This window comes from Schistocerca cancellata, chromosome 9, assembly GCF_023864275.1.
Source record: "Schistocerca cancellata isolate TAMUIC-IGC-003103 chromosome 9, iqSchCanc2.1, whole genome shotgun sequence".
Lineage (NCBI taxonomy): Eukaryota > Metazoa > Arthropoda > Insecta > Orthoptera > Acrididae > Schistocerca > Schistocerca cancellata.
In genome coordinates this window covers 113,406,926-113,420,494 of record NC_064634.1, presented here as the reverse complement: position 1 = coordinate 113,420,494, position 13,569 = coordinate 113,406,926, and the positions used below count along the sequence as shown (strand labels likewise).

Below are 13,569 nucleotides of genomic sequence, written 5' to 3'. Positions count from 1 at the left end.
ACGCGGACAAAGGTGTGCGTTGAGTGATCATGACAGATGGCCGCTGATGAGGACAGTGACGAAAAATGAGGGGACGACAGCTGCAAAAGTCACTGCAGAACTGAATGCCGCACTCCAGAATCCTTTCAGTACCAAAAAGTAGGCAGCAAATTGTTGGGCGAGAAAAACGTGGTGCCGAAGTCATAAAACCTGGACTTGTAGAGCAGTGGAAGAATGTAGTTTGGTCGGATGAGTCTTGTTTCATATTGTTTCCAACTTCTGACCAAGTTTAGTCCAGAGAGTGAAACATGACGGGGATTTGGTGGTGATCTGGACAGCCATATGCGGGTTCCCGCGGACCCCACGGTTACTCTGCAAGGTGTCATTAGTGCCAAGGCTTATGTGACCGTTTTGGCTGATCAGATCCTTCCCATTGTACAGTGTTTGTTCCCAAAGATGACAGGGGCCCCGTTCACACAGATGACATAATCCAGGACTGGTTTTGTGAGAACGGGGATGAATGTCGCTTCTGCCCTGGCCACCACATTCACTGGATGTTAATACTGTTAGGGCTTTTTGGTCTACTTTGTAGACAAGGGTGCGTTATCACCGCCTGCCTCCATCATTTTTACCTGAACTTGCCACTGCTTTGCAAGGAAAATGGCATAGGTTCCCTTGAAAATGATACAGGACCGGTATTTATCTATTCAAAGACGACTGGAAGCTGCTGTGAACGCCAGCGATTTGCCTACACCGTATTAGACATGGCAAAATGTTTTTGCTGATTTCGTATTTTTGTCCATTCCCTGTACAACACTCCGCAGGGGTTTACGCCAGCTAGAGTAGTCCTGTATACACACACCTGGCATTGTTGTTGTGGTCTTCAGTCCTGAGACTGGTTTAATGCAGCTCTCCATGCTACTCTACCCTGTGCAAGCTTCTTCATCTCCCAGTACTTACTGCAACCTACATCCTTCTGAATCTGCTTAGTGTATTCATCTCTTGGTCTCCCTCTACGATTTTTACCCTCCACGCTGCCCTCTTAATCATACAGTAAAGCTGCATGCCCTCGGGAAAAATTACGGCTGTAGTTTCCCCTTGCTTTCAGCCGTTCGCAGTACCAGCACAGCAAGGCCGTTTTGGTTAGTGTTACAAGGCCAGATCAGTGGGGGGGCGGCATGAGGGAAACGAAATCAGTGCACAGGAAAATATTTCGTCTCAATTCTTCCCCTGAGATCCTCCTGGTGTTGTTGGACAAAGTGATATGAAAATTCGGAAAACGTGGAAAATAGTTCTGTGGAACTAAGTATTAATGGAGAAGACAGCAGAACGTCGCCGCCTTCATTTCCGCTGTTCGGTGTTATTACGAAACACCAGGGACAATATCTGTGATTTGAGTACAGTTTTCACCGAAACCAGTGTTTCGACGCTTCAGGACAGAGAGTATCGTGTTGCCCGTCTGTTACCAGATTCTCGGCGAAAGACTTCACGAAAAAACAACGAACAGCCAATCGCATAGGAAATAAAGAGAATGGAAGCTGAAGGCTTCAAGAAGTCTTTCAAAAAATCTGTCGCAGCTGCGGACCCTATCGCACTGAAAATTAAAACTTCAAGAAATGTTGGTTTGTCACTACTGTCGTATGTTTCATATTCCAGTGCCCATTCCGTTGGTTGTTTTGGAACTGGGAGAAAATCAGAATGCGGAACTGAGAGAATTGCAGATCCCAAATTTAGATAAGAAACTGTGTGTCTCGACTTTCGTTAAAGAAAAGTAGAAATCTGTAATGTGGTCATTAGGGTTCCTCTGCAACTGTGGTGCGGCAAATAGCATAGCTGGGTGGATTCCATGCAGCCAGCCTCTTAAATAACATGAGCAGCGGGAACAATAGTTCTATGGTGCCCAACACACTCATCTACCTTTGTTTCAAAATACAGCTCGTATGCCTGTTTGACGATCGGTGAAATGGTATGATTTTGGCACTTAGTAGTAGTTTCGCCACACACGTAACAAAAGATCTGGTGAATTAGCACACTTCCTGGACATCGCTAAGTACGAGAAACATGCGATCACGCACAACAATATTCTTCACGTTAGCTGATGTATAGACGTCAAGAATCGGTACTATGTGATCTCATACTGAGATAGTCGATTGACTGATGCAACTGCAACTTCCCTTTATCTGCCCCGAGTGGCTGTCTCCCCCTCCCCTCTCTACTCCCACCACTAACAAGAGTATTGTAAAATAACAGAAAGTGATAAGCACCACGACAACGTAAATAACGCAGCCGAGCGCAGATGCATTCCCGTTTCCAGAAGAAAGTTTATGTGATAGCGAACAGTGATTTTTTCACCACGGTCAGCAGGGCACTGAACTAGTTAACAACCACATATTTTTATTCTGCGGTAAATTTCATTGTCGCCCTATGTTGTTCATTTCAATTCAGTTAGGTAATAGAACCTGTTATTAGACAAGCATTTGAACCATACCAGTTTTAGATCGCACTCGCCTCTATTTTCTAAAATGTTATTTCCACTCTGGTTAGTATCATTGATCAGCAGTCCCTATGAAAATTACGAAAATGTATATGGAAAATCGTATATGTGAATTACTGTTATAATTTATACGCAGTTGTTAAATTTAACCATTTAGGCCACTGTAAATCAGAGTACTATTCTTTAATATCTCTTTATAACAACTTTTCCTCGTATTAAATGCCATCCCCTGCATCAATATTGCATCTGTCATGTTTTCCCCTGCTTACCTATCGTTTAAATTATTTTCACATTTTATATTCATTAATATTCTACGTAACGCAGTTCCCCTGAGCTCTGCTTGCCTCGACTGGATTGCACTAGACTTCTTCGCGATCGAGATCCCTACTCATCTCTATATTAAGTGTAATTAGTACTAAAAATGTTTACAAACAACCGATATATTAGTTTCCTCGCGTATTTGTTTGCATGAACACTATCGGATGAACCTTTTGCTGAAGCCCTCAAAAGCAAATTCTTACACGTGGAAATAAAATCGGGAAGAATACTTGAACAAGATAAACTATGATTAAAATTATGGATTGAAACACTGACAATGGAAACTAACGAAAGAAATAGATAACAAATTTTTTTTAGAGAAATACGCTAAGGCTAATTTATAAAATGCGCTGAGAGTATAACGAGATGATTTATTGAAGGCTGGAAAGATAAATTTACGAAACGTATCTTAATGTCCGTCTTTAATCTCGTGTCACTCGCGATGTTCTGAGGACTTGCCCGGTATTTTGATGTAACTGCCATCTTTGTGAGAACGATGATTCACACAAATAAGTAATACCAAAGGGTGAAACAGCTGTCACTGCCAGATGAGACTGCCTTAACACAAAACCAAAAACTGTTAAAGATCTTTCTTGAAAATTCCGGTGTTTTTTATATTTTAGTCACAGAACATTTCTCCAAATCCCTTATGAGACTTATCGAAAGATGTTTGACATGATCCAATTCTATGGTAGATTGTTTTTAAATCAGATCGAGCTGATTACTGTTTAATTCGGGCAGAAAATACTTAGCAACTTTTTTTCCAAACATATCAAATGCTTCTCCAAATGAAACTTGTTAACAACAATGGAGTCGACTGCTATGAAAACATTTAATGAGAGTTATTTTCCACTCCTCCTTCAAATGTGTGATTTTCCTTAATTTTGTGTATCAGTGTAAAGATATTAGTTTCCTCCCCCTCGAAAGACATATTTACCTCTTTGAGTTTCACCAAATGTATCTGAAGGATAGCGTAATTCGAACAGCCAAAACGCATGTGGAAGAAACTTAGACATTCCAAATTATTTTAAGATAAAGATATTTTGAAAAATGAAGTAATACTAAAAACTCCATCGCACTTCCGTGTGCCGAAATTCATGATATCACGTAAGTATGCGAGAAGACGACACTTAAATGCTCAACTCGTAATTAGGTTGATAACTTTAATTGCTTTTTCTGATACGTATTCCATTCTTAGTCCATGTCATAAAATTCTTTCGCTCACCCGTAACATGCCTCACATAATAAATCTTGGTGCACGCTCGTTTAACAGTACCTGACATGCCAACAGCTGTCCAAGTCTGTAGCTTCAGCAGATTTATCCACCTCAATTGCAAATTCGAACTTTCTTTAAACTTTGAATAAAATTCGAAAAAAATGGATACAAAGGTGAGTGAAGTAATCGCTGTTCAAGAAAAACTTGCTTTGACTCTGCGAGTCCCTGCGACAGGCGACTCGTATGCAAGTTGGCAGTATCTGTTTGAAATGTCAAGAGAGTATTATTGCAAACATAATCTTTGTTGCTGAAGGATCACGCTAATTTCTTTTCACACGACCTCTCTTTTTGGCCGATTGTGATGAGTTTTATCTTTGGGACCTGAAAAAAGCGAATGAGGTGTTTCTTTTTTTTTTTTAAATTCATTCCTCAGAGAACGCTTTTCTTCTTATTGTCTAGCGCTGAACAAAACAGCATATACATTATGCGAAATGAGACAATGAGGTTCTTTGAAGAGCCGTGAAAGCCGAGCTGGGTGTGCCTCGCTTCGAAATAGACTTGCGCCACACGTTCCGAGTAGTGTATACGCATGTAACACCAGACCAACAACAAAAGTGTTAAAAGTCTGGACAGCGGCCATATTAATCCGATCTCTGAAGGAAAATCGCCATAAAGTATATCTCTTACAAAATTACGTAAAAGATCTGAAATTAACCTGTGGTATAGATATCTCTAGTGCTTCCAAGCATGTCAAACATCTGCACATAATTTTAATTGGGTTCATAGTTATAAAACTTTTTTATATAGGGCTGAAATTTGACCAAGTAGTTTCGAACTTCAGCAACGGATCTTTCCAAAGTTGTAAATCGCACTGTGTGTTATATGTTTAACCTTCGGAATATTACGCTTTTTTTTTTTTTTTTTTAATTTTTGACTCATTACGAGTGTGAATTTTAAACTCGGTATCTTCTACAAATGGCTCTGAGCACTATGGGACTTAACTTCTGAGGTCATCAGTCCCCTAGAACTTAGAACTACTTAAACGTAACTAATCTAAGGACATCACACACATCCGTGCCCAAGGCAGGATTCGAACCTGCGGCCGTAGCGGTCGCGCGGTTCCAGACTGTAGCGCCTAGAACCGCTCGGCCACTCGGGCCGGCTCTTCTACAAAAATCACCTAAAAGTTCTGAAATTCATACGTGCCTTAGATCGGTATAGTGTCTCCCCTGCCCCATCTTTCGACAGCTTTCTTGACACATTGTAAGGTATGCGAAACTTCACCTTACGCGAATCTCGTACTGAAGCGATTCACGGAGAACTGAATTGGTAGCCAAAAGGTTTGCACAGCGGAAGAGGCAACACAGTGGGGGCGGACATTGCCGGGATTCTATTGATGTTTTGGTCGCGGGAGCACTTTAGCTCGCCAGCTACCTGTCGGATGACGACTAGTTCAAATATAGTCCTTCGTACGACACGTCCGCCGCTCGTGGTCTCGCGGTAGCGTTCTCGCTTCCCGAGCACGGGGTCCCGGGTTCGATTCCCGGCGGGGTCAGGGATTTTCACCTGCCTCGAGATGACTGGGTGTTTGTGTTGTCCTCATCATTTCATCATCATCCAGGAAAGTGGCGAAATTGGACTGAGCAAAGATTGGGTAATTGTACGGGCGCTGATAACCACGCAGTTGAGCGCCCCACAAAACCAAACATCATCATCATCATCATCAACATCGTACGACACAAACTGATACAGCTCTTAATATACACAAAATTGAAACGGTACATCGTCTCTACGGATGAACCGAACGAAGTGGTGCAATTTTAAACAATTAGGCTTTGTATGTGTAAGGTGGAGGCATCAATCTTCACCCAGTCATCCTCATTTAGGGTTTTCATGGTTTTGTTAAATTGCATCAGGCAAATACCGGGATAGTTCCTATTACAAGGCCATTGCCGACTACCTGCTCCATCCTTGTCGACCTGTGAGTGTGCAAATGCCAGTAGTTTATGTATGAAGTACGACTTTTTTGCTGGTCTTAAGTTGTAATACCATTGCCTGTCCAAGAACCTTGTAAAAGTGAGTCACGGATGAATGAAACTGTTACTACTACTACTCCATCACAACCACCACTACCACCACAGGTGATCGAGGTGGTGGTGACAGGGTCTGCTGCCGCAGGCTCGCAATCGCGGCAGTGGCGCCCCGTGTAGTCCTCGGCACGTGCGATGTGGAGCAAGGATGCGGCCCACGCCGTATCGCGCCTGACACACTTCAGCTCCCAGTGGGGGCGATAACACGTCGCCACTACAAGCTGGCTTCAGTCTCCCTGTCATTCTTGCACTAAAATCTCACTAATCACGGCATGTGCAGACCATTTCGTGCTATCCAAGAGAACTGTGATTGCCCGGCTGAACTTGTAAGGCTCTGTAACACGCCCTTCCCATTTAAATTGTCGAAACTCCTGGTTTCGTATCACTGTAAAAAGCTCGTGCATATTTTCCGTATTGAAACCGATAGCCCAGCAGCACATGCAGACGGTATAAAAGGAAAGTTAAGAAAATTACCATTATTATCTTATTTGCAGAATTTGATGACCCTGGGTTTTCATTCAAATAACTTGATATCTGAAACTTCCTGGCAGATTAAAACTGTGAGCCGGACCGAGACTCGAACTCGGGACCTTTGCCTTTCGCGGGCAAGTGCTCTACCAACTGAGCTACCGAAGCACGACTCACGCCCGGTACTCACAGCTTTACTTCTGCCAGTACCTCGTCTCCTACCTTCCAAACTTTACAGAAGCTCTCCTGCGAACCATGCAGAACTAGCACTCCTGAAAGAAAGGATATTGCGGAGACATGGCTTAGCCACAGCCTGGGGGATGTTTCCAGAATGAGATTTTCACTCTGCAGCGGAGTGTGCGCTGATATGAAACTTCCTGGCAGATTAAAACTGTGTGCCCGACCGAGACTCGAACTCGGGACCTTTGCCTTTGGTACAGCACTTGCCCGCGAAAGGCAAAGGTCCCGAGTTCGAGTCTCGGTCGGGCACACAGTTTTAATCTGCCAGGAAGTTTCATATCAGCGCACACTCCGCTGCAGAGTGAAAATCTCATTCTGGAACTTGATATCTGACATACACCACAGTTTACTCAGTATAGGTGAAAGACGTAATTATACAGCGTGGTCACAAAAACGAACCCAAAAAAATGCTCTTCACGAGTTGATTTAACATTAACGTGACCCACATCAACCCGTGGAGAACGATGTTCAATGCGATGTCACGAGTATTGTATTTACACGTGAGCCGCAGCGGCGGCAGTGTTCTTTAAATCGTTGAGCAGTATGAAATGTTCCTCTCTTTCGAGTCTACGATGAAAGCAGTTATGTATTTAAATGTCAGATGGACACTGGTGATCAAAAGTATCCGGACACCTGTTAGTGGACGTTAATATTGGTTGTGTCCATCCTTCGCCTTTATTACGGCTTCGCCACTGTTGTGGACACTTTCGATGAGGTAATAATAATTGGCGTATGGCATTGGTGGCCGGGAGACCCCTCGCGGGGCGGTTCGGCCGCCGCTCCACAAGTTCTTTAACGCCACTACGGCGACTTGCGTGTGAATCAGGATGAAAGACACACAACACCCAGTCATCTCGAGGCAGAGAAAACCCCTGACCCCGCCGGGAATCGAACCCGGGTCCCCGTGCGCGGGAACGAGAACGCTACCGCAAGACCACGAACCGCGGACTTCGATGAGGTTTCTAACTGTTTGTGAAGGAATGGCAGCCCTTTATTTCTCACGAGCCGAAACTAGAGAAGGTAGGGGTATGGGCGCTGGAGTGGAGCAAAGTCGACTTTCTACGTCATCCCGGCAGTGTTCCATTGCGTTCAAGTCGAGACTTCGGGCAGGCCGGTCCATTTCAGGAATTTTGTTGCCCTGAAACAAGTGCCTCAGAGATGCTGCTTTATCACGCGGTGCGTGCCGATACAGTCAGTCATTGTCTCAAAACTGTGTACACAGTAAACTATGCTGTAAAATATGTTAATAACCTTCTGCATTTAGAGTTTTCTTTGTAACTACGAAAAATAACCCAGTGTCGTACCACCTCCTCCTCCGCGCTTCATAATACCAGACCATCACCTCCTCCGCACTTTTTTTTCCATTGTTCGCACTACGCATGATGACAGATGATGTTCCCCATGCATTCGCCAAACGCAAACCCATCCATCGGGCTGCCACAGAGTACAGCGTGATTCGTTATACATATCACTCATTTACTTCTTCCATACAGCGCCTCAAGCGTCGCTTAGCATTGCCAACAGAAGCGGTGGTTTATGAGGGGTTGCTTGGCCATTCTACCCCATTCGTTTTAACTGTCTACGCACAGTCATTGTGCATTGTGTTAGCTGGGAAGCTGGATATATATATATATATATATATATATATATATATATATATATATATATATATATATTATTATTAGCGAATGTCCCCATGGGAGAACGATAAGCAGGTGATTAACATTTCTTAATGTTCTTCTTATTTTCCCAGTATTTCTTCATTGCCTCCCCAAAGGCCTTCTTCCTTTCTTCGGTCCACTTTGGTCGGAAAGGTTTAGATTCCGTCTCTGGAGTAAACTTCCACTTGTCGATTTTTCTTCTGAATGTATCCCGGTCTGATGTGTTTGTTATATCAATTTTTGCCTTTTTCAAATCCTTCTTAACTTCAGTTACCCAGGGTATTGTTGCCTTAAGTGATGTCATATAGTCCAATAGACGTTTAGTTAACCTGTTTCCAGGTAATCTGTCTATATGTCCATAAAACTTCATCCGCCTCTTCCTGATATCTGCCTCGATGTTTGATATTTTTTCGGTTGTCTCGGTAGTCTGCAGCCTGTATCCATCTTGTGTGTATCGTGGTCCTAGGATTTTTCTAATAATTTTTCTCTCTACTTTCTTAATTTCGTGTAAATCTAATTTTCTATTCAGGGAGAGTGTTTCACTTGCATATGTGACTGTTGGTTTGATGACTGTGTTGTAGTGTCTGATTTTAGTGCCTTTTGATAGACATTTCTTGTTATATATATTTTGAATAAGTCCGAATGCTTTCTTGATTTTCTGTAATCGGTTTTTTTGTGCTATTTTCTCAAGTCCTGTTGGTTCAATAACTTCACCGAGATACTTAAAGTGCTTGACTCTAGTTATTTCACCATACTTTGTTTTTAGTTTCGAAATATCTAATTTTGAGCAGATGAATTCTGTCTTCTCAAAGGAGATTTGCAGGCCAACCTTCTCAGCACATTCTTTAAGTGTCTCAATTTGTTTTACTGCTGTTTCTTCACTGTCAGTTATAATTGCCAAGTCATCTGCAAACGCTAAATAAGGGATGTTCAATTTTCCTTTACCTCTTCCTAGTTCAATTGGCTTCCACAAGCTTTGTTTCCTTAGTGTTACTTCCCACTCTTTCATAACTTTGTCCAAAACTATATTGAATAATAGTGGTGAGATCCCATCTCCTTGTCTTACTCCTGTTTTAATTGAGAATGGTTCCGAAATTTCCCCTCTGAATTTAATTTTTGATTTGGTTTCTGTTAGTGTTTGTTCAATTAGTTTTCGGGTTTTAGTGTCTAGGCCTCGTTCTTCGAGAATGTGACATAGAGACTGTCTGTCTATGGAATCGTATGCCTTTTTGAAATCAACGAATGTGCAGATTATTGGTGTATATATATATATATACTCCTGGAAATGGAAAAAAGAACACATAGACACCGGTGTGTCAGACCCACCATACTTGCTCCGGACACTGCGAGAGGGCTGTACAAGCAATGATCACACGCACGGCACAGTGGACACACCAGGAACCGCGGTGTTGGCCGTCGAATGGCGCTAGCTGCGCAGCATTTGTGCACCGCCGCCGTCAGTGTCAGCCAGTTTGCCGTGGCATACGGAGCTCCATCGCAGTCTTTAACACTGGTAGCATGCCGCGACAGCGTGGACGTGAACCGTATGTGCAGTTGACGGACTTTGAGCGAGGGCGTATAGTGGGCATGCGGGAGGCCGGGTGGACGTACCGCCGAATTGCTCAACACGTGGGGCGTGAGGTCTCCACAGTACATCGATGTTGTCGCCAGTGGTCGGCGGAAGGTGCACGTGCCCGTCGACCTGGGACCGGACCGCAGCGACGCACGGATGCACGCCAAGACCGTAGGATCCTACGCAGTGCCGTAGGGGACCGCACCGCCACTTCCCAGCAAATTAGGGACACTTGCTCCTGGGGTATCGGCGAGGACCATTCGCAACCGTCTCCATGAAGCTGGGCTACGGTCCCGCACACCGTTAGGCCGTCTTCCGCTCACGCCCCAACATCGTGCAGCCCGCCTCCAGTGGTGTCGCGACAGGCGTGAATGGAGGGACGAATGGAGACGTGTCGTCTTCAGCGATGAGAGTCGCTTCTGCCTTGGTGCCAATGATGGTCGTATGCGTGTTTGGCGCCGTGCAGGTGAGCGCCACAATCAGGACTGCATACGACCGAGGCACACAGGGCCAACACCCGGCATCATGGTGTGGGGAGCGATCTCCTACACTGGCCGTTGAATAGTGCACGGTACATCCAAACCGTCATCGAACCCATCGTTCTACCATTCCTAGACCGGCAAGGGAACTTGCTGTTCCAACAGGACAATGCACGTCCGCATGTATCCCGTGCCACCCAACGTGCTCTAGAAGGTGTAAGTCAACTACCCTGGCCAGCAAGATCTCCGGATCTGTCCCCCATTGAGCATGTTTGGGACTGGATGAAGCGTCGTCTCACGCGGTCTGCACGTCCAGCACGAACGCTGGTCCAACTGAGGCGCCAGGTGGAAATGGCATGGCAAGCCGTTCCACAGGACTACATCCAGCATCTCTACGATCGTCTCCATGGGAGAATAGCAGCCTGCATTGCTGCGAAAGGTGGATATACACTGTACTAGTGCCGACATTGTGCATGCTCTGTTGCCTGTGTCTATGTGCCTGTGGTTCTGTCAGTGTGATCATGTGATGTATCTGACCCCAGGAATGTGTCAATAAAGTTTCCCCTTCCTGGGACAATGAATTCACGGTGTTCTTATTTCAATTTCCAGGAGTGTATATATAGGGTGTTACAAAAAGGTACGGCGGAACTGTCAGGAAACATTCCTCACACACAAAGAAAGAAAGTATGTTATGTGGACATGTGTCCGGAAACGCTTACTTTCCATGTTAGAGCTCATTTTATTACGTCTCTTCAAATCACAGTAATCATGGAATGGAAACACACAGCAACAGAACGTACCAATGTGACTTCAAACAATTTGTTACAGGAAATGTTCAAAATGTCCGTTAGCGAGGATACATGCATCCACCCTCCGTCGCATGGAATCCCTGATGCGCTGATGCAGCCCTGGAGAATGGCGTATTGTATGACAGCCGTCCACAATACGAGCACGAAGAGTCTCTACATTTGGTACCGGGGTTGCGCAGACAAGAGCTTTCAAATGCCCCCATAAATGAAAGTCAAGAGGGTTGTGGTCAGGAGAGCGTGGAGGCCATGGAATTGGTCCGCCTCTACCAATCCATCGATCACCGAATCTGTTGTTGAGAAGCGTACGAACACTTCGACTGAAATGTGCAGGAGCTCCATCGTGCATGAACCACATGTTGTGTCGTACTTGTAAAGGCACATGTTCTAGCAGCACAGGTAGAGTATCCCGTATGAAATCATGATTCTCGTCAGCCCACACATGTTGATTGTGAATCGAGGAAGTACAGTACATACTGACGAAACTAAAATGAGCTCTAACATGGAAATTAAGCATTTCAGGACACATGTCCACATAACATCATTTCTTTATTTGTGTGTGAGGAATGTTTCCTGAAAGTTTGGCAGTACCTTTTTGTAACACTCGACGGTCCCTGAGCATCAGTACATGAGATCTGCGTAGCCTTGATAGTTATGGTTATTACTTTGCGTTTCCACTTCACAATCACATCACTAACAATGGACTTGGCCAACTTGAGAGGGGTTGAAATGTCCCAGATGCATCTGTTACAAAGGTGTCATCCAAAAAGTACTCCACGTTCGAAGTCACTGAGCTCTCCCGAGTGTCTCGTTCTACTGTTAGTGCTTCTCGACAGAAAACGCAAAATACCACGAATATTTGTTACTAGCGGGACTGCCTTTCGTGATACGTAGTTGTCAGTTCCGCATTACGTGGGCACTTTTGGTCGGATAGTGTACACGTTATCAGTAAGCACTTGAAAATGGCACATCGCTGACATCATTATATAAAATAAATCATTTTTTAAAGGTTGTCAGCGAGAAAAAAATTCGTGAAGGTTTGGAATTATGTGTGAAGTGTGCTGCAAGTAGTTAAGTGGTCTCATTCTCAAATACTGGCTGAATAAAGTCTGGGAATTCACGCGTCGCGGGCTACGCATCTTTTTCACTTGCACCCCTTTGATAGGTAGGTGGTTCTTGCCCCACAGCGATTGTTGCTTAACAGTAAGGTATCTATCTATATCCGAATCCCGCTCCAGCTACTGCCGGGTCTGGGTGCTGACGAGTCCTCTCCATTTGGTTCGGTCCTCCCACCACTTTTATTCCTCCAATTGCTGCCAGGTCACACCTCTCCTTTCTACAGATATTCTCACTCCCATTTTCCACCGTGTTCTTGGGCGCCCTCTAGGTCTTTTCCCATCCATCTTTAGTTCTTCCATAATTTTGGGGAGTCTCTGCCCATACATCCTCTTAACATGCCCATACCATCTTAATCTCTTTTTTTCAATTTCTTCTCTCATACTTTCTTGTTTAAGGTCCTTTCTAATCTCTACATTCCTTACTCTGTCCATTCTTGTTTTTCCCTTAACTGCTCTGAGAAATTTCATTTCCTCTGCTTGCAGTCTGCTCGAGTCCCTTTCTGTCATTGTCCATGTTTGTCCACAATAGGTGACAATAGGGAAGTAATAATTCTTATACATAAGGAGTTTTGCTTCTTATGAAACTTCCTTATTCCAAATCATGTGTTTTATTGTTTGGTAGAAATTGCCTCCCTTCTGTAACCTCCTATTAATTTCGTTAGTTGTTCTTCCATACCTAGATATTTCACTCCCTAAATAAGTGAAACTTTCTACCACTTTGAGGGGTTCTCCAATCAAGGTAATATTTCCGTTGATCCCTTTCTCTCTTCCAAATACCATTACTTCACTCTTATCTTTATTTATTTTTAATCCATACATTTTCATTATTTCCTTACACGCATCAAGCTGTAACTGTACATCTACCTCTTTATCACCCCATATTACCATATCATCTGCAAAAATCATCTTTTTGTCTTTTTCTTTTACTATATCTTTAACTGCCCTATTCATTCCCTCCAGCACAACATTAAAAAGTGCAGGAGATAGAATACTTCCTTGCTTAAGTCCTTGCCTTATTTCGAAGTATTCAGAGTTCCCCAATGGTGTTCTAATTCAGTAATTGTGTCCTCCGTACATTGTCTTTATAACATTAATGTATCCATCTTCTATATCTATCTTCTTTTCTT

General features: G+C 43.9%; 1 protein-coding gene across 1 annotated transcript in view; it reads left to right on the top strand.

Moving 5' to 3' along the window:
• LOC126100190 (mitogen-activated protein kinase-binding protein 1) overlaps window positions 1–13,569 on the top strand; it is a 366,221-nt gene that overhangs the window by 243,244 nt on the left and 109,408 nt on the right. The gene's annotated exons all lie outside the window — the stretch shown is intronic.